This window comes from Camellia sinensis, chromosome 14 (assembly GCF_055761805.1).
Source record: "Camellia sinensis isolate YWXY chromosome 14, ASM5576180v1, whole genome shotgun sequence".
NCBI lineage: Eukaryota > Viridiplantae > Streptophyta > Magnoliopsida > Ericales > Theaceae > Camellia > Camellia sinensis.
Genome location: NC_138974.1, coordinates 97,555,378 through 97,576,059, shown reverse-complemented (window position 1 = coordinate 97,576,059; position 20,682 = coordinate 97,555,378). Strand labels below are relative to the sequence as shown.

Below are 20,682 nucleotides of genomic sequence, written 5' to 3'. Positions count from 1 at the left end.
TCTTAGTAAATTCTTTGGGAATTACTAAGAAAATTACTCAGTAAATTCTCAGTAAATTGCTAAAAAATTCTAAGTAAATTACTTAGCAAATTACATAGTAAATTCTTAGTAGATTACTCAGTAGATTACTCAGTAAATTCTCAGTAAATTACTCAGTAAATTCCCAGTAAATTCTCAATAAATTATTCAGTAAATTCTCTGTAAATTACTCTGAAGATTCTCAGTAAATTACTCGGTAAATTACTCAATAAATTGCCAATAAATTCTCACTAAATTACTCAGTAAATTTTCAGTAAATTACCAAGCAAATTCACAGTAAATTCTCACTAAATAACTTAGTAAATTCTTAGTGAATTACTGTGTAAATTCTCAGTAAATTACGTAGTAAATTCCACGTAATTTCTCAATAAATTCTTAATAAATTCACAGTAAATTACTTAGTAAATTCCCAAAAATTCTCAATAAATTCTTAGTAAATTACTCAGTAAATTGGCAGTAAATTCTCAATAAATTCTCAGTAAATTACACAGTAAATTCCCAGTAAATTCTTAATAAATTCCTAGAGAATTCTCAATAAATTCTCAGTAAATTACTGAATAAATTTTTAGTAAATTCTCAAAAAATTTCCATTAAATTTCCTGTAAATGCTCTGTGAATTACTCAGTAAATTATTCTTTAAATTCCCACGAAATTCTCAGTAAATTCTGAGTAAATTCCCCATAAATTCTAAGTAAATTTCTCAGTAAATTACTCAAGAAATTCATAGTAAATTCTCAATAAATTACTCAGTAAATTACTTTGTAAATTTCCATTAAATTCTCAATAAATTACTCATGAAATTCTCAGTAAATTAGTCAGTAAATTCTTAGAAAATTCTCAATAAATTCTCTGTAAATTACCTAATAAATTCTCAGTAAATTACTCAGTATATTCCCAGTAAATTCCTAGTAAATTACTTTGTAAATTACTCAGTAAATTCTTAGTAAATTCCTAGTAAATTCTCAGTAAATTCCCTCTAAATTACTCTGTAAATTACTCAGTAAATTCCCAGTAAATTACGTGGTGAATTCCCAGCATAGTTCTAAATATCGGACGGTACGGTATGTATCGGCCGATTCGTACCGGAAAAATGAACTACAGATTCAGATATGGACCAGTATACTGGTGAGAATGAAATTCGCAGCCGTAGCGTCCGATTCTTGGTAACAGACAAATAAAGAGTGTCGCAAAAAAAAAAAGGGAATTTTTTTTGCCTCAGTTAAATAACCGTCGCATACCCATGTATACGCGTGATTTTCAGGACTTTCACCCTAAATACGCAGGCCAATTTATTTGACATAACAATGATCTCTTCTTAGATTCACCCATATTCTCAAAACGATAACATTTCCTATGTATAGATAATACTCAATGCAAATGAATAAGGAAATAAAACTCTATTTTTACACATGCAAACAAAATAATAATATTGGATTACAAGGGTATAAAAATAAATAAAAAATAAAGTTGAGGGTTGAGGCTAGTGGCAAATTGAGAAATTTTGCAAAATTCTATAAATTTTGGAGAGTAAAACTCTATTTTACTTTTATTAATATTGAAAATAGTATGGGACCAATGGAAGTGTCTGTTTGGTTTGATTTTTTAAAAACTATTTTTAGATAAGTTCTCATTTATTGTTATTGATTTTTTGTGATATTTTAATCAATTTTTTTATTTTTACTTTTTAGATGCACCTAATCAAGATGTATCTAAAAAGTAAAAGATAAATTGACTAAAAATATTTTCAAGAAATCACTAAAAAAAATTGAAAATTCGAATAAAAATCTGTGTGCATTTTTGTTTGGATTTTCGTTTGTTTTTAGTGAATTGTTTTCATATTATAATTAATTTTTTTTACTTTTTAGATATATCTAATCTTGATGTGTCTAAAAAGTAAAATATAAAATGACTAAAATATAAAATAAAATAAAAAATTCATTGAAGACAAACAAAAAATCATCTAAATTTTTTTTTTGAAAACTATAACTAAATTAATTTTCTAATGATCAGATAATTTTTGAAAACTGTAACTAAATTAATTTTCTAATGATCACTTTAGGCTTCACTACAACATATAAGACTTTTGGCAACCTATTATTTTGGTCCCTAAAACCATTGTTTTGGCCTCTAAATGGTCTTCGTGACAAAATTAAATTCGTCACTAAAAAAGTCACTAAAAGTGCGTCTAGAAAAGTCTTTAGCGACGAATTTTTGAAAAGGTCGCTGAAAATGACAATTAGCGACCAATTTTATATTGTCACAAAATGTTTGATTTTGCAAAACTAAAATATTTCGTCGCTAATACTTTGTCACAAAATGTTTCCATTTGGTCGCAAAAAGCAAAATAGTGACTTTTTTAACAACAAATATATCTGGTCGCTAAAGGTTTGAAATAACATTTTGAAAACATTCAATTTCATAGCTACAAATTGACATCCACAGCCCAAATCTATCTTCGTATATAGAAAAAAACAAGATCAAAAAAACAAGAATCAATTGGGGAAATATCAGAATTAAGCATTTTAGTGAGCATATAATATGCCTGTAAAACTGCATACAAGCACTTTCTATGTGCACAAAGAAACATACACCAAATCCAAGTACACCTAAAATTCATGTGGTCCATGTCCATTAGTACTACACAACACACTAGTCCAATATGATGGTTTTAGTAAGTGGAACTGCTTCTTTGATGTTTGATATAGAAATTAAATAAATATAAGATAAAATCATTTTCCTTGCATCACACCTTTTCAATTAGTTAAATTAAGTGAGTGCTTCAGGCTAATATGTAACAACAAAAACAAATAGGTACACTATCCTCTGACTGATTTTCCATAAGAAATACATACACATACATACATGCATATACTAGATAAAATTACATAGGAAAAAATAAAAAATAAAAAACCCACTAGCATAACACATTGTTGAAATCAGTCAAGTCCTTATAAAGGAAAACCTCAAATAAAAATGAATATCAGAAAAAATATGCACACTTGTTTGAGAAGAGAAGACTAGCAAAGCTGAAATAATATTTTCAGAAAGAGTATAAATCTCTTTTCTCAATATCAAGAATAAATATGTGATTCATCAAATGGTATAAAAGTAAGCCAAGCATTTCAAAATCATGTGTCCACAAAGAGATTGATGTACCTAGTAGCAACTTCAAGAAGCTTTAGGTGACCTTCATGTAAAGGATTAAATGAACCAGATAAAATTATCCTCCTTTCTGTATCAGAAGTATGTGTCTCTGCAAAACATTTTCTTCATAAAGAAGAATAAACAAAAGATGAAGAGTCACTGGAAGGTAAATCCAACCCAAGGGTTAAACCATACCACTTGAAAAGGGATAAACCTTAAAACATATTTCCCCACTTATAAGCTGCTCTAATTCTTGATCTTCATCAGAGTGCTTTACACATTCATCAGGATCTTCAGATTCAGTCAATTCTGAATCAAATGTTGTTGGAGCTTTGCAAGCATTTGCAATTACCTATAACCAAAAGAGAGTTCAACAAGTTAAGGTATTAGTGGCTTCATAAAAAATCAAAAACACCAGAAAAGGTAAAATAAAAAAATAATTGGAAACATATTTTTAAAATAACATAATAGATATTGACATTCATTGAGCTTATTATTTGGACTGTGTACTGCTCTGTCGAAAGATAGAAGTACAAATAACATGAATAGTCACCAATGTTGACAATTGAGGGGTGGGAGGGGTGGGTTGCTGCAAATGACTATAAAATCAAATAATTGGAAATCATCAATGCTGGATAAGATGGTCCACTTAAGTTATAGCTAGTCCGAGCTGCATATATAATGAAAAAGAATAATTTTAGCCATCAAACAGGTGTGATCTCAAATATGAGTTAATGTCACATGTCAAAATAAAAGGTCAAATACAATTTTCCCCAAACTTACATAATCTAAGCTCACCAATCATGCCCCAACCCAATCTAAGTAAACTCACCACTGCAAATATAACATAGACACTAAAAGACATTCTCTACATGCAATAAAAATAAGATAACAAGGGTGGAAGAAAGATCAAACACATAAAAAATGGATAATAAACACCTTTAGTAAAATATTGAAAATATCAATAGCAGAGAAACATGGTATGGGGAAACAGGGAAGAAAAAGCTGTAGAAGCATGGAAGTTTATTGAATATTGAAAATCCCAATGTACTTAAATTTTCAATAAGATTTCTACCTAGCAAAATATGGATTTTTTTTTTACTTAAAATTAATAGTAAATTAATATCTTGACAAGTTAGCAATATTTTGACAAGTTATCAACAGGTTCTCTCTTTTTTTTCTTTTTTTTTCTTTTTTGGAAAAAAGAAAAAAATTGTCACGCCCCCAAACCGCCCCTAGTAGTTTGGTGCCGTGATGGCCAGTAACCCGAGGTTACCGAAGGCCGTCTTACAAAAATCACACACAATCAGAGTATGAAATATGGGGCTTACAAGAGCGGAAGCAAAATATACATATAAACCGAGTTGTCCATGAGAGCCGTGCATAAGTCCAATGGAATGCCACACATCAAACATCTTTACAAGTCTTACAATTTTAGATACAACAAAATGGAACACAAAATACATCCTGACCAAAAGGCTTCTCAAGCCGACATAAGCCAAAACAAACAAAGAAAACATAAGCCGAGAAGCATAATCTTCAAGACGATGCAAAACGTAAATCCAAAACATGTCGGCAAAGCACCCAAAACACATCGGCAATCACGTCTAGGCCTCAATGCCTTCTTGTTCATCACCTACATATATATAGAGAGGGTGAGCTTGGATACTCAGTGAATGATACTAGAAATAAAGGTTTTGCATGAATAATATCCAAGATTTCTTTCAAAACTATACATAGCATACTTTTCGATCAAGAGGGAAATCAAGTTCATTTGCCGGCTTTCATGTTCCTTGGATGTTAATAACATCTACTTATTTCAAGGGGTGATGACATATCAAGACAAGAGTTTCAAGACAAGCTGTGCTGTGAAAGTTTAGAGTCCTCTAGCACTAAGGACTGTCAAGACAAGCTGTGCTGCAAAAGTTTAGAGTCCTCTAGCACTAAGGACTGTCGAGACAAGCTGTGCTGCGAAAGTTTAGAGTCCTCTAGCACTAAGGACTGTCGAGACAAGCTGTGCTGCGAAAGTTTAGAGTCCTCTAGCACTAAGGACTGTCAAGGCAAGCTGTGCTGCGAAAGTTTAGAGTCCTCTAGCACTAAGGACTGTCAAGACAAGTCATCAAAACAAGATAGCATTTGATATACAAAATAGGGATAGTCATTCATGCTAGATCGAGTACTTTTCAAAACAAGGCAAAACAAGATTTATCAAAACAAGTGTAACATAGCTTTATTAAAAATACCACTCACATCGTTTCTCCACACGTCGGGGTCGAGACAAGCCCAAGTCCTACAACACATGGCAAAGCCTATTGAATGCGCTTTCAAACAAGTCTCTCGTATACACAAATGTTTTCGGAAAACAGGCTGGGCACCAACCAGGTCTAGGCCGAGGTTCCACACCTCCTTGCCGAGGTGTGTTCCCGAGGGCCACATGCAAGGAAAGAGGTCGGGAAACTCTGGGTTTCCCTCTGTTGATGAACATGAAGAACATGGGGGTGAAAACATGAAAAATACGAATGTTTGATCATAATCTGCCATCACAAATCTGGGGTTTTCGTGCTATGAGTTTGAAAACATGGACCTGGGTACCCATACTTGGAAATCATGCAAGAACAAACACAAAACGTGAATCTAGGCATAAAGCTTTCGGATCAAAACAAGACTTTCTTGAAGAACACATGAATGTCATTTTCTCTTTCTAAAATCGAGCTTCAAAACGATGCATGGCTTACAAATCATTTTCAATCATGCAATGCAATAACATAAACATAAAGAACATCACGAGTAGATCAAGAATCTAACCTTAGAACGCGGATCTAACGGTTGGATCTCTAGAAATCAAGCTTGAAGATCTACTTCCTCACTCTAAAACTCTTTCTTCTTCCTAGAGCTTCTCTCTCTACAAGACAAGGTTATGACACCAAATGATAGTTTTCTATACCCGGTTCTGGGGTTAACCCTCTGCTGAGACACGTGGCGGCGACTGGTTGGGTTCATCCTGAAAAGGTGGCTGACAGGCCAGACAAAGCATGGTGGAAAGGGTGTCCAACAAGCAAAGCGGTATGGGCTTTCTGACGAGGCAATGACATCGGCTGACAACAAGGCGTATCTAACACGCTACACAGAATGACACTCCGGCAAGGGGTGACATCGGCTGACCAAGGACTTCGGCAACTAAGGTGACAATGACCTCGGCTAGGAAGGACAACACTTGACTAAGCTGTGCCACATCTTGGCCTAGATGCGCCACACCTCGGCCTAGGTCATACCGCTCCAGGACGAGATCACTGGGGTGCAAGGTGACATCTCGGCTAACATGGTCGAGGCAAGGACTGAGGTTGACAAGGGGTTTCAAGATACTAAGGCCAGACTAAGGAAGACCTCGGCATTGGAACAACGTCGGCTAACATAACTCAGACAAGCACATAACACTTAGACAAATCACAAAGGTACCAAATCAAGACATGGATCACATTAACTCAACGAAACAATCGCAACACACACATGCAAGCTAAACAAGTCACAATCATACAAATGCTCATGAACATGATCAAGATGAAAAATGTGGGTTCTTACAGTCTACCCTCCTTAAGGAAGTTTGGTCCCCAAACTTAAGTTACCTTGACCTACGAATAACTCCGGGTAACAGATTTTCATTTCCTCTTCCTTTTCCCACGTGGCCTCCCTGCCATAATGCTTCTCCCATTCGATCTTTACCATCGATATCGACTTGTTTCTCAACTGTCTCACTTGTCTGTCAATAATCCTCATCGGTTTCTCTTCGTAGCCCAAGTCTTCATTAACTACAACCCCGGAGTGATCTATTACATGCAGTGGGTCTCGGATATATTTTCTCAGCATCGAAACATGGAACACACTGTGGACTCGACTCAAATCTGGTGGCAAAGCAAGCCTGTAAGCAACGGTGTTAATCCTCTCAAGAATTTCAAATGGCCCAACGTATCGGGGTGCAAGCTTGCCCTTCTTCCCAAATCTCGTAACTCCTGTCATCGGCGAGACCTTCAAAAATACATGGTCCCCAATTTCAAATTCTAACTCCCTCCTTCTTTGGTCGGCATAACACTTCTGTCGACTCTGTGCAGTCTTAATCCTTTGCTGAATGAGTTTGATCTTTTCAGTTGTCATTCGAACCAATTCGGGGCCAATTAGAGCTTTGTCACCCACTTCAGTCCAACATATCGGCGATTTACACTCCCTTCCATACAAAGCTTCATACGGCGCCATGCCTATGCTGGCTTGATAACTGTTGTTGTACGCGAACTCCACTAATGGCAAATGCGATTCCCAGCTTCCTTGAAAATCTAGCACGCACAATCTGAGCATGTCTTCGAGTGTCTGAATCATTCTTTCTGTCTGCCCGTCGGTCTGGGGGTGAAAGGCTGTGCTAAATCTCAACTCTGTTCCCAAGGCTCCTTGTAGACTCTGCCAAAATCTAGAAACGAACTTCGGATCTCGGTCTGACACAATGGACATCGGCACACCATGAAGTCTAACGATCTCATTCACGTACAATTCGGCAAGTCGGTCGGCATTGAATGTGGTCTTGACAGGCAAGAAGTGAGCTGACTTAGTAAGCCTGTCGACTATAACCCAAATGGAATCCATACTTCTTTGCGTCCTCGGCAAACCCACTACGAAATCCATGGAGATGTGCTCCCATTTCCACTCAGGAATTGACAAGGGTTGAAGAAGTCCTGCTGGTCTCTGGTGTTCTGCTTTCACTCGCTGACAACTCAGACACTGAGATACAAACTCGGCTATCTCCCTTTTCATGTTTGGCCACCAAAAGGTCCGCTTTACGTCCCGATACATCTTGGTGCTCCCTGGATGAATGGCAAACTTGGAACTATGGGCCTCTTGCAAAATCTTCCTTTTTAACTCTGGTACGTCGGCCACGCACAATCTTCCTTCAAACTTAAGCACTTGATTCTCCATAGTGTATCCCGGCCTCGGCTTGGTGACGAATTCATCAATTACCTTCTCGAGGAATTTATCCTCCCTCTGTCTGGTCTTCGCTTCCTCAATAATGGTTGGTTCCACCGAAACCGTTGTCAGGCACGCCAAACTTCCAACTAACTTCCTGCTCAATGCGTCGGCTACGGAATTTGCCTTACCTGGGTGGTACTGAATCTGCATGTCATAATCTTTCAGTAGCTCGAGCCATCTTCTCTGCCTCATATTTAACTCTTTCTGAGTGAACAAGTACTTCAGACTCTTGTGGTCGGTGAAAACTTGGCAAGATGTTCCGTACAGGTAATGACGCCAGATCTTCAGAGCAAAAACCACGGCAGCTAACTCCAGGTCATGGGTAGGATAATTCTTTTCATTGGGCTTCAATTGACGAGACGCGTACGCTATGACTTTACCCTCTTGCATTAACACGCAACCCAAACCTTTATGTGAAGCATCACTGTAAATCTGAAATTCCTCATTAGCTGATGGTAGTACTAGAACTGGTGCTGTGACTAACCTCGTCTTCAATTCCTGGAAAGCTGATTCCCTTTCATTGGTCCATTCATAAGCTGCTCCCTTCTTGGTTAGTTGTGTCAATGGCACTGCAATCCTCGAGAAGTCCTTCACAAACTTTCTGTAATAACCTGCCAAACCCAGGAAACTACGAATCTCGGACACGTTGGTCGGCGTCGGCCAATTCACAATGGCTTCAATCTTACTGGGGTCAACTGATATACCGTCTTCATTAATCACATGCCCTAGAAACGAAATGCTGGAAAGCCAAAACTCGCATTTACTTAACTTGGCGTACAACTTCTCATCTCTCAAGGTCTGCAGGGCAAGTCTCAGATGATTCTCGTGCTCGCTCGCACTCCCAGAATAGATCAATATGTCGTCGATAAAAATAATAACAAATTCATCTAGGTACGGCTTAAAGACTCTGTTCATCAGGTCCATGAATGCTGCTGGGGCATTGGTTACTCCGAAGGGCATCACCAAAAATTCGTAGTGGCCATATCTTGTCCGAAAAGCAGTCTTCTCGATATCCTCGGCTTTAACCTTCAACTGGTGGTAGCCCGACCTAAGGTCAATCTTGGAAAAGACTCGTGCTCCTCGTAGCTGATCAAGCAAATCATCGATTCTTGGCAATGGGTATTTGTTCTTAATGGTCACCTTATTAAGTTCTCTGTAGTCAATGCAAAGACGAAGGGTGCCGTCCTTTTTCTTAACAAATAAAACGGGTGCTCCCCACGGTGAAGTGCTCGGCCTGACGAATCCCTTATCCAACAATTCTTGTAATTGCGATTTCAGTTCTCTAAGTTCAGCTGGAGCCATTCTGTAGGGTGTTTTGGAGATAGGTTGTGTTCCTGGCAAGACGTCCACAGTAAACTCTATTTCTCTATCGACAAGGTGGCCAGGCAACTCAGTCGGAAAGACGTCGGAGAATTCCTCCACAACGGGCATGTCGGCTAACTCAACATTTCCATTCAGATCGCTTAGTATACTGCATAAGTAACCCTTACATCCTTTTTGGATCAACTTGTAGGCCTTCATGGATGAGATTAAGTAAGGTGGGGGTACAACTCCTTTACCCTGGAAAATGACCTCGGCTTGACTTGGGGTCTTCAATGTGACGTTCTTAGTAACACAATTAATGGATGCATGATTCGCCGCTAACCAGTCCATTCCCAATATAACATCGAAGTGAGTTATGTTTAATGGCATCAAATCAACTAACAATTCTACACTCTCAATCATAGCAATACACGCCCTATAAATGGATGTAACAATCATATTTCTCCCAGATGGGGTGGACACAGATAATACATAATCAAGGGGTTCTAATTCTCTATCCAACTTCTCGGCGAATATAGTGGACACAAATGAATGCGTAGAACCCGAATCAATCAGTACGTATGCATCTTGAGAACAAATTGAGAGGGTACCTGACACCACTGTTTCAGCATTCTGGGCGTCTCCTGGCAACAATGCGAAAACTCTGCCCTGCCTCGCCTGTACTCCCCCGATGTTATTCTTCTGTGCAGAGCCCGAGGTGCTTCCAGTCCTCTTCCCATCATCGGTCCTTGCTTTCGGGCAGTCCTTCACGCGATGGCCTATCTCGCCGCACTCATAACAAGCTCCTGTTGCCCAACGACAAACCCCGAAATGTTGCTTTCCACAACTCGCGCACATCGGCTTGGCGTTACCCTCCTGATTTGAGTTGCTGAAACTGTCTGTGCTCATTCTCTTCTTGGCATTGAACGGAACTCGGCGACTATCATAATTCTGTCTCTTCCTCTGACCCTCACTTGAACTCTGGTATCGGTTTAAATTAGCTTCAGCCAGGATGGCCTTGTCCAGTACTCCGGCGTACGTCGGCATATTGAGCATATTGACCCGATCTTGTATCGGTCCACGCAACCCACTTTCGAACTTCCTCGCCTTTCGATACTCGTCATCAACCATATGAGGCGCATATCTCGCCAGTTCAGTAAAGGCACGATCGTATTCTGCGACCGTCTTGTTCCCTTGGACCAGATTCTGAAACTCCGTGGTCTTTCGGTCTCGGACGCTGAGGGGGAAATGCTTGTTGTAGAACAACTCCAAAAATTTTGCCCAAGTCAAACCCGGATTGCTTTCTCGGACCATCATCCACCACCTACGAGCATCGTCGTCTAACGTGAATGCTGCCAGAGATACCTTCTGAGCGTCTGTACTGGGGAAAACTTCAAACAACTTCTCCATCTCTAAAACCCATGCCTCGGCTTTCATTGGTTCTATGCCTCCCTGAAATCTCGGCGGTTTCATCTTCTTGAACTCTCTGATTAGAGTTATCGTGTCGTTCCCATACAAAGCTTGCTGCGGAGGCACTTGTGGCACCGGAGGGGGTGGAGCTGCATATCGGCCATTCGTCTGTTCGGCATGCATAGAAGTGGTACCAGTATCCTGCGGCCTAGATTGCCTCTGCTCACGAACCAAGCCTTCGACTAACCTTTCCAATCTCTCCATCCTGTCTTCCGATCGATCTCGGCCAACCGGGGGTCTACCTCTCCTCATGATGCTAGGGGGAATGCAAGATGAGACTTTAAAACAACTAAACAAATAACACATACGCAAGTAACGAGCGTCTAGCCGAATTGATGCACACATAGTCAAGTAGCAAGCAATATGATGCAATTCCTAACATCATTCTAGGGGAAATCCTAGGCTCTCTAGGACTCAAGGTGTGTGATTAACGTACTACAAGGATCTTGTGCTCTGATACCAATCTGTCACGCCCCCAAACCGCCCCTAGTAGTTTGGTGCCGTGATGGCCAGTAACCCGAGGTTACCGAAGGCCGTCTTACAAAAATCACACACAATCAGAGTATGAAATATGGGGCTTACAAGAGCGGAAGCAAAATATACATATAAACCGAGTTGTCCATGAGAGCCGTGCATAAGTCCAATGGAATGCCACACATCAAACATCTTTACAAGTCTTACAATTTTAGATACAACAAAATGGAACACAAAATACATCCTGACCAAAAGGCTTCTCAAGCCGACATAAGCCAAAACAAACAAAGAAAACATAAGCCGAGAAGCATAATCTTCAAGACGATGCAAAACGTAAATCCAAAACATGTCGGCAAAGCACCCAAAACACATCGGCAATCACGTCTAGGCCTCAATGCCTTCTTGTTCATCACCTACATATATATAGAGAGGGTGAGCTTGGATACTCAGTGAATGATACTAGAAATAAAGGTTTTGCATGAATAATATCCAAGATTTCTTTCAAAACTATACATAGCATACTTTTCGATCAAGAGGGAAATCAAGTTCATTTGCCGGCTTTCATGTTCCTTGGATGTTAATAACATCTACTTATTTCAAGGGGTGATGACATATCAAGACAAGAGTTTCAAGACAAGCTGTGCTGCGAAAGTTTAGAGTCCTCTAGCACTAAGGACTGTCAAGACAAGCTGTGCTGCAAAAGTTTAGAGTCCTCTAGCACTAAGGACTGTCGAGACAAGCTGTGCTGCGAAAGTTTAGAGTCCTCTAGCACTAAGGACTGTCGAGACAAGCTGTGCTGCGAAAGTTTAGAGTCCTCTAGCACTAAGGACTGTCAAGGCAAGCTGTGCTGCGAAAGTTTAGAGTCCTCTAGCACTAAGGACTGTCAAGACAAGTCATCAAAACAAGATAGCATTTGATATACAAAATAGGGATAGTCATTCATGCTAGATCGAGTACTTTTCAAAACAAGGCAAAACAAGATTTATCAAAACAAGTGTAACATAGCTTTATTAAAAATACCACTCACATCGTTTCTCCACACGTCGGGGTCGAGACAAGCCCAAGTCCTACAACACATGGCAAAGCCTATTGAATGCGCTTTCAAACAAGTCTCTCGTATACACAAATGTTTTCGGAAAACAGGCTGGGCACCAACCAGGTCTAGGCCGAGGTTCCACACCTCCTTGCCGAGGTGTGTTCCCGAGGGCCACATGCAAGGAAAGAGGTCGGGAAACTCTGGGTTTCCCTCTGTTGATGAACATGAAGAACATGGGGGTGAAAACATGAAAAATACGAATGTTTGATCATAATCTGCCATCACAAATCTGGGGTTTTCGTGCTATGAGTTTGAAAACATGGACCTGGGTACCCATACTTGGAAATCATGCAAGAACAAACACAAAACGTGAATCTAGGCATAAAGCTTTCGGATCAAAACAAGACTTTCTTGAAGAACACATGAATGTCATTTTCTCTTTCTAAAATCGAGCTTCAAAACGATGCATGGCTTACAAATCATTTTCAATCATGCAATGCAATAACATAAACATAAAGAACATCACGAGTAGATCAAGAATCTAACCTTAGAACGCGGATCTAACGGTTGGATCTCTAGAAATCAAGCTTGAAGATCTACTTCCTCACTCTAAAACTCTTTCTTCTTCCTAGAGCTTCTCTCTCTACAAGACAAGGTTATGACACCAAATGATAGTTTTCTATACCCGGTTCTGGGGTTAACCCTCTGCTGAGACACGTGGCGGCGACTGGTTGGGTTCATCCTGAAAAGGTGGCTGACAGGCCAGACAAAGCATGGTGGAAAGGGTGTCCAACAAGCAAAGCGGTATGGGCTTTCTGACGAGGCAATGACATCGGCTGACAACAAGGCGTATCTAACACGCTACACAGAATGACACTCCGGCAAGGGGTGACATCGGCTGACCAAGGACTTCGGCAACTAAGGTGACAATGACCTCGGCTAGGAAGGACAACACTTGACTAAGCTGTGCCACATCTTGGCCTAGATGCGCCACACCTCGGCCTAGGTCATACCGCTCCAGGACGAGATCACTGGGGTGCAAGGTGACATCTCGGCTAACATGGTCGAGGCAAGGACTGAGGTTGACAAGGGGTTTCAAGATACTAAGGCCAGACTAAGGAAGACCTCGGCATTGGAACAACGTCGGCTAACATAACTCAGACAAGCACATAACACTTAGACAAATCACAAAGGTACCAAATCAAGACATGGATCACATTAACTCAACGAAACAATCGCAACACACACATGCAAGCTAAACAAGTCACAATCATACAAATGCTCATGAACATGATCAAGATGAAAAATGTGGGTTCTTACAAAAATAGTAAAAATAAAAAATAAAATTGGTTACCCCCATCTTGCCTTCACCATTCCAGATGTCTTCCTCTTCCCCATAGTCATTAAGTCTTGACATTGCCTTTTCATTTCAGTTTGCTATTCATAAAATACGATCACATTTTATATGGTGTCACATGACATATGGTGTCATGTATGAAATATGCTTGACTGAGCAAATACTAAAATAGAATTGGCAGCTGACTCAAATGACTAGGTTTGAGAAGTGCAAAACTTTCCAAAATCCATATATAACACCCATGCATTACAATTCAAGACAGCTTGCCCATCTTATCCATGTGCTGACCCTAAAAATCACCTTCTTCAATTAGAAAGAACAGTAGAACATTTCCATCTCAAGTTTATCAGTAACCAAATATATGAAAGAGACATTACATGTCATATACATTAAAATTTGGATATTACAACTTCATTACATCTTAATCTTTTACAGCATATGCAAATCCATGCACATTAATTGCACATAATAAAATATATATAATGGGATGAATAAATTCAATACATACAAAATCCTAAACAAAATTTGAGTATATATACCTAATATAAAAAAAAAAAAAAAATGCTTAATTACATCATATAATTCAATTAAATTCATCATCAAACGAGCAAAGAATCAACAAAAACGTCATCGATTTTCTCAGCCACTTTCGCTGCGATCTCTTCAAGCCCTTTCTTCAAGATTTCCAAATCTTCAATGCTATCACTCGCATCGAATTGCAGAGCATCCAACCACGAATTCAACCGGTGGTGGTTCGCGGCGGCAGCCTCACAACCCTCTTCTGCCTTCTCTCCGGCTGCGGCGGTGTTGAGGTAACGGTCGACAAGGGCGTCGAAGGAGGGTTCGCCGTGAGTGTAGGGACGGCCAGCGGGGGAGAAGGTGAGGATTGCGATGTCGGCGCCGGTGAGGGATCGGAGTTGTCGGGCTTTGTTGAAGAGACCACGACGTCTCTTAGAGAAGGTAACCATTCTCTGTCCTTCCTTCTCAACTCTTCTAATCTCAATTTTTTTTTTTCCACTTCCCATCTTCTCTTCTGTTTTACGCCGTCTCTAACAAAACTCTCCCTTAAATAAGCCGCCAACCTACCGAGCAAAACCCTAGCTACTACTTCTGGCGGTAAAGTTTGGACAACTGTTTAGTGGGGATGTGTTTGGGCTGGGCTTCCACCTAATTCTTCCTTATTAGGCTCAAGATTGTTTCTCAATTGGGTCGACACTTAAATGAAGGCCCAACCAGCCCAATTAGTTATTCCCACATCTAACTTCATTGGTCTATATTTAGGGCCCAAGTGAACTGAACTGTTTGCCAGTTCAACTCAACTCTGTTCATTAAATAAATAAACGATATCAAATAAGCTTATTGCATTTATTATTTATTTAAATAATAAGATAAATATATTTTATATATATATATATTTAAATAATGTAAATAATAATGAAAAAAAATTATCGAGTTTCAAGCTTTTAACTTGAACTTGGTTAGTATTTAGTATTAATGAGTTGAGCTAAGTTTGAACTGAATTTTCAAGCTCGTTAAACAAATGAGCTGAGTTCAAGCCTACAAAACTCAACTCAACTCAACTCATTTTTTGGCAAAAAAAATTAGGGTAAATTACATTGACACCCACTGAAATTTATGTTTATTACAATTTTTCTCTTACTTTTTGAAAATTTTAAACCTCGGGGGGGTGGGGGATGTATTTCTATTTGGGAGTATTTCTTCTTGTGATTCTTAGGTTTATTCTAATATAAAGTTTCATGATATATTTTTAAGTTTATTGTATTTTTTCATATGTAGTTAATGTAAATTTTATGATATCTCCAATCACATAAATAAATAAATAAAATAGCCATTTACTAATAAATCTTATATCTATGACTTATAGACCATTTAGTCCCATACATATTTTTTATAAACCCAAAAGTCCTATCTCATATTAAAATCTCCCAAATGAAATATACCTCGCATTTAGAACCGTAATAACACAATAGTACACACATTAGAATGATATCTCATTTTCACATTTTGATAATGACACATTTGATAAAAGTTTAATAAGATAATAGTGTATAAATGTCTCATTGTCACATGTTAAGAAGAATGAAATATTTGACAAAAGTTTAATAAGATAATAGTATACAAATTAGAATGATATCCCACTATCACATTTTAAGAATGACACATTTGATAAAAATGTAATAAGTGCACAAATATCCCATTGTTACATTTTAAGAAGAATGACACATTTGACAAAAATTTAATAAGACAATAGTATGTACATTAGAATGATAAGTGTATTTTTTAACTTTTATGAAAGATGTGCAGAAAAGTAGAGAGGTGATGTAATCCAAAAAAGATAAAAAAAAATAAAAAGTGTGTGTACTCCAAACCAAGCAAATTTGACAAAAATTTAATAAAACAATAGTGCATAAATAAAGTATACCCACATTTGGAATATTCAAGAAATATAGTGAAAGAACCTCATAGTATATCTTTTCAAATTCAAAAATTAATGAGACTTTCCGATACATATTTTTTTAAGATAGGACTTATGTGTAAATTTCCCTAAATAGAAAGGACAAACAATTATAAGTTGTTACAAACATGCATGCTGACTACACTGGCCTTGGATTTGATCAGTTGTCAGATGTTATTGATAAGTTGTTGGCCATCCCCACAGATCTACAAGTCCACTTCCAGTTGTTGACACCAAAATAATACTAACAAAATATAACCTTGATGTTAAAATGAACGCACAAGTCTAATGGGCTGCCATATCTGGGGTTTGATTTGCTTTCAAGCCTTGGATATACTTTCCATGCGTACCATAATATCAAATGAAAACCAGCCAACTTTCATCATTAAGACGATTTTCTCATCAAGATAACCCAACTATCGGAAAGTATTCATATAAGCATTTACACCAAAATATTAATTTCAAGACCTCCCAAAACCCAAGTATTGTTGTCTCACTTTGTTAATCTCTTACAAGTAGTAGATATATATATGATTATCTACTTCAATAAGTGGGCAAGGTCAGGATCATCCAGGTCCAAATCCAACCATCCATTTAAGCGCATGTACTCGATGTAATGATCTGGTGGCTTCACAGCACGTGGATTTCTTGGAGTAAAGCGATGAATCCTCTCAAGATCTCGAGCAAGCCACCGCACATATGCACGGTCCAAAGGAGGTACAATCTTTAGGAATATCTCTTCCTTCTCTTCCTTGGCAGGCTTGTTTCCCATGTTTAATCAAACCTAGCCAACATATAAAAAAAAAAAAAAAAAAAAAAAGGAAAAAAGTAGCATTCAGAAAGAAAACTCACCTCCTATCAATCATTGAATAATAGAAAATCTTTAAAGGCATGTAAGATGATACTAAAAACTTGCTAAAGAAGGCCAAACTCCATTTACTTCAATAAGCATCCCATAACATTTTTATTGTGCAACCTATCATATATTTCTTTCTTCCTTCATTTTTCTGATTCTACAGCGCTTAAAATAATACCACTTTGAAAATTTATAACACACTGAAATTGTATTGCTGTTTGTCCCCTTTGTAGACCTCAGAGAGATCGTGTCTAACCATGACCGTCTTATCCCATAGAAAGTTTCATCCCAGCTCCCAATTCTGTGGTCTCAATTAATAATCAAGGCTTTGGAGCAGCACTTATCTCAACTGCTAAAGAACAAGAATTAACTCAACTAGGTCTTGCAAATTTAGAACTGTTAGAATAAGCTATGCAACTTAAATTTATACATTGTTCTAGGTGATAAATTTAACCTCCTATCAATAATCTATACTATTATATTAAGTGAAGGTTGGACTTGGTGTCCAAGCCTTTGCTTGCTTCTCCTTATGTCATGTGTCTCTCATTTTTCTACTTACAAAGAAAAAAAAATAATAAAAATATTAGATAGATGACAAGAATGGAACTCGAACCTTGGACCTTGGGTCTACTAAAGAAGACTCTTACTACTTGAGTGACACACAATATATAGAAAATATTTTGTTTTATTTTTGCTTATTTGAATTGCACATGCATAGCCAACTGCTAGTTGTAGATTAAGTACAAGTCTCATCAGAGTGTATGTCTCCAAGTTGTTTTGCTCATCCCATAATTGGAGGACATAGTGGCATGGGTGAAACATTCAAAGTGTATACAGTTAATCCTCCTTTTGTACATGATGAAAACTGCCATATATACGTAGTACAGCATATTTGATGATGGTATACTGGTACAAATTGTCCACACAACCAAATAATAAATTATTGAGAAGTATTTACGGAAGTGAATAAAAAACATTGAACTCCTTTTGGGTATTTAATGCTAAATGGCATCAAACATAAACTACAGCATACCCATATCATATCTAGTCAAACAGGTATTTCATTCATGTTGGAGCAAAAATGTGATAAATGTACTAAGACTAATGTGGGCAGTTCTTGAAATGTAAAAAAAAAAAATGGAGAGACAAGGTTAAGGTCATAATTGGATAGACTGGAGAAGGCCTGAACCCCTTGATTTATCCATTATGTCACAAATATATAAAAAATAAAAAGTTTTAATGAAAAAAAAAAAAAAAGAAGGTGAGTCAAGCTTAGGAATTCAACCATGAAGGATATTTATTTTCGCTTATTTAGGAATTCAACACCCATTAACATCCCAATTTCAATTAGGATCCTATGTTGTTCCATTCATACTACCCCATTACGTACTACTAATTCCATAAGCTATAAATTCTAAATCTCCAAGTGAACAGTCTGTTGCAACTGATAAGTTTTCTATGATGCAGCCCACTCTACAAAGGAAAGCTTGTCACCATGATAATGTAGGATCAAAATCAATAACTATTCCTTTAACACATGGTACAGGAATCATGCTGAAAATACAGGAATGTCACAACCATACGGCAATGCAGTGCATGATGGGAGCTCCCCCTAATGTAACTAATTACAACTAACCTCCTAGAAGTATCAGGTTTTGAGAGATGTAATTGAGTTACATTGAATTTTCTCTTTACTCAAATTAGAGCCTACTGTAATTGATTGGTTTATTTTCATGTTGTTGAGCTTCATTTGGTCTTTCTGAGTTACTAATTGGACTCAAAGAACATAATTTCACTACTTTATTTGTGGGATGTGCATGATTTTAAATACATTATAAACATTACCAAATATTTATAAATAGATATAGACACACATAAACGTGCAAAACTATAGATATAGAGGGAGAAGTGGTAGAGAATTGTTGTGATCAATACAAATCACTGTTATTCTTCAATACCTTGTAGACACTTGAATCTTGATAACATTTGAGAAACTTAATCCTAGAACTCTACCTTGATTTATAATTTGGTCAGGAGAAGCAACCTTAGAGCATTTCCAATCTTTCATCTTTTTTCCTTTCTTTTTTTTTTTTCCCATCAAATTTGGGTAAAAAAAATGGTTAAAAGCTTGATTTGATATGGGATGCTCCAATTGATTTTTGTCAAATTTAACTAAAAACTAGATTTGGTGAAAAATTGAATGCTTCAATCCTCACTAACTTCAAAATTTTCATCAAATATTTTTGAAAATTTCAAATTTACCCCCCGAAAGCTTCTTTCATCAAATTTGGTTTAAAAAAAAAAAACTTGTTTTGCCATGATTTGATGTAAATTTTGGTGAAAACTTGATTTGATACAAGTTTGATGAAATGATTGGAGGTCATTTTCAATACAAAATGTTTATGGTTTTCCTTATGTATATCCTAATCAATCTCAAATTTTGAGCCCCTTTTTTTCTTTCTTTATTTATTTTTTCTGTCCACCCTTGAATAACTTTGCAGACCTGAGAGTTCTACAAAGTCCATAGAGCACAAGACTATGAAAAGATCAAATCAATCGGAGCTCTACAACATGACCATGGAATTTTCTTCTGGAATTGAGTAATTCATGTGAAATCACTCAATCGGATTCAAGAGTACCAACATCTACTCTAAATAGTGAATTCAATGAGTCAATTCATAGGTTCGCCCACATGTAATGATAAGGGGGATCGAGAGCAAAACCAAAAAGGACAAGTAATTTACAACAGACGTGTGTTCAGAGTTGAATGCACAATTCATAGAGAAATGAAGAGTGATAAATCATGACTTACCAGGGTTTGCTTGTTGGCCTCTCAATCTCACACACAGTCAAGGCAAGGCAACAGACAAGGCAACAGACAGAGAGAAAGCTTAGCCAGAAGAACAGTGCAAATGTTTATAAACAACTGAAACTGGTGCCAAAATACCCGACCCAATGGGACCCGGCCCTCTCCGACTCTTTAAAGTAAAATGAGTTTGGGGATTTTTGATAATTAAGGCCACGTTTGGAACCAATCTTTAGGTTATATCATCTTTTTATTTTTTACACGTTTTTTTAAAAACAAATTAAAAGAATTTAAAGGATTAGTTTTTAACCTACATTCCAAAACAATCCTAAGCCAGGGTAGGGTAGGTAGGGTTGGGTTGGATTGGGTTTGTTGGAGAAATTTTACTTACACCGTAATTTTGGAGTGTTTTGAAAAGTTGGTTAAAAGTTGACTTTTTAATTTTTTTTGACTTTTAAAAAAAAAACATGTAAAAAAGTAAAAAGTTATGTGACCAAAAAAAATTAAAAAAACTAAAAAACTAACTTTTAACCAGCTTGCCAAAATGGCACTTTATCTCTTTATATATATTTTCTCATTACACTATTGAAAAATAGTTAAAATTCTCATTACACCCTTTATAATACCAAAACTAACCTTAAATTAAACCATTTTTAAAATCCATATAGATTTTTTTCATTGCACATATTTCTTTTGAATTACTCCGGTGTAA

General features: G+C 37.4%; 1 long non-coding RNA gene across 2 annotated transcripts; it reads right to left on the bottom strand.

Annotated features, from left to right (window-relative positions):
• Positions 1–2,968: 2,968 nt before the first annotated feature.
• Positions 2,969–20,118, bottom strand: LOC114302143 (uncharacterized). Of its 2 annotated transcripts, none has more exons than XR_014351151.1 (2): positions 19,977–20,089; positions 2,969–3,535 (listed from the first exon to the last, which is right to left on the bottom strand). It is a non-coding gene; the product is annotated as an uncharacterized LOC114302143 (long non-coding RNA). The 2 variants fall into 2 exon arrangements; XR_014351150.1 differs by lacking the exon at positions 2,969–3,535 and adding an exon at positions 16,666–17,092 and having other exon boundaries at positions 19,977–20,118.
• Positions 20,119–20,682: the final 564 nt, after the last annotated feature.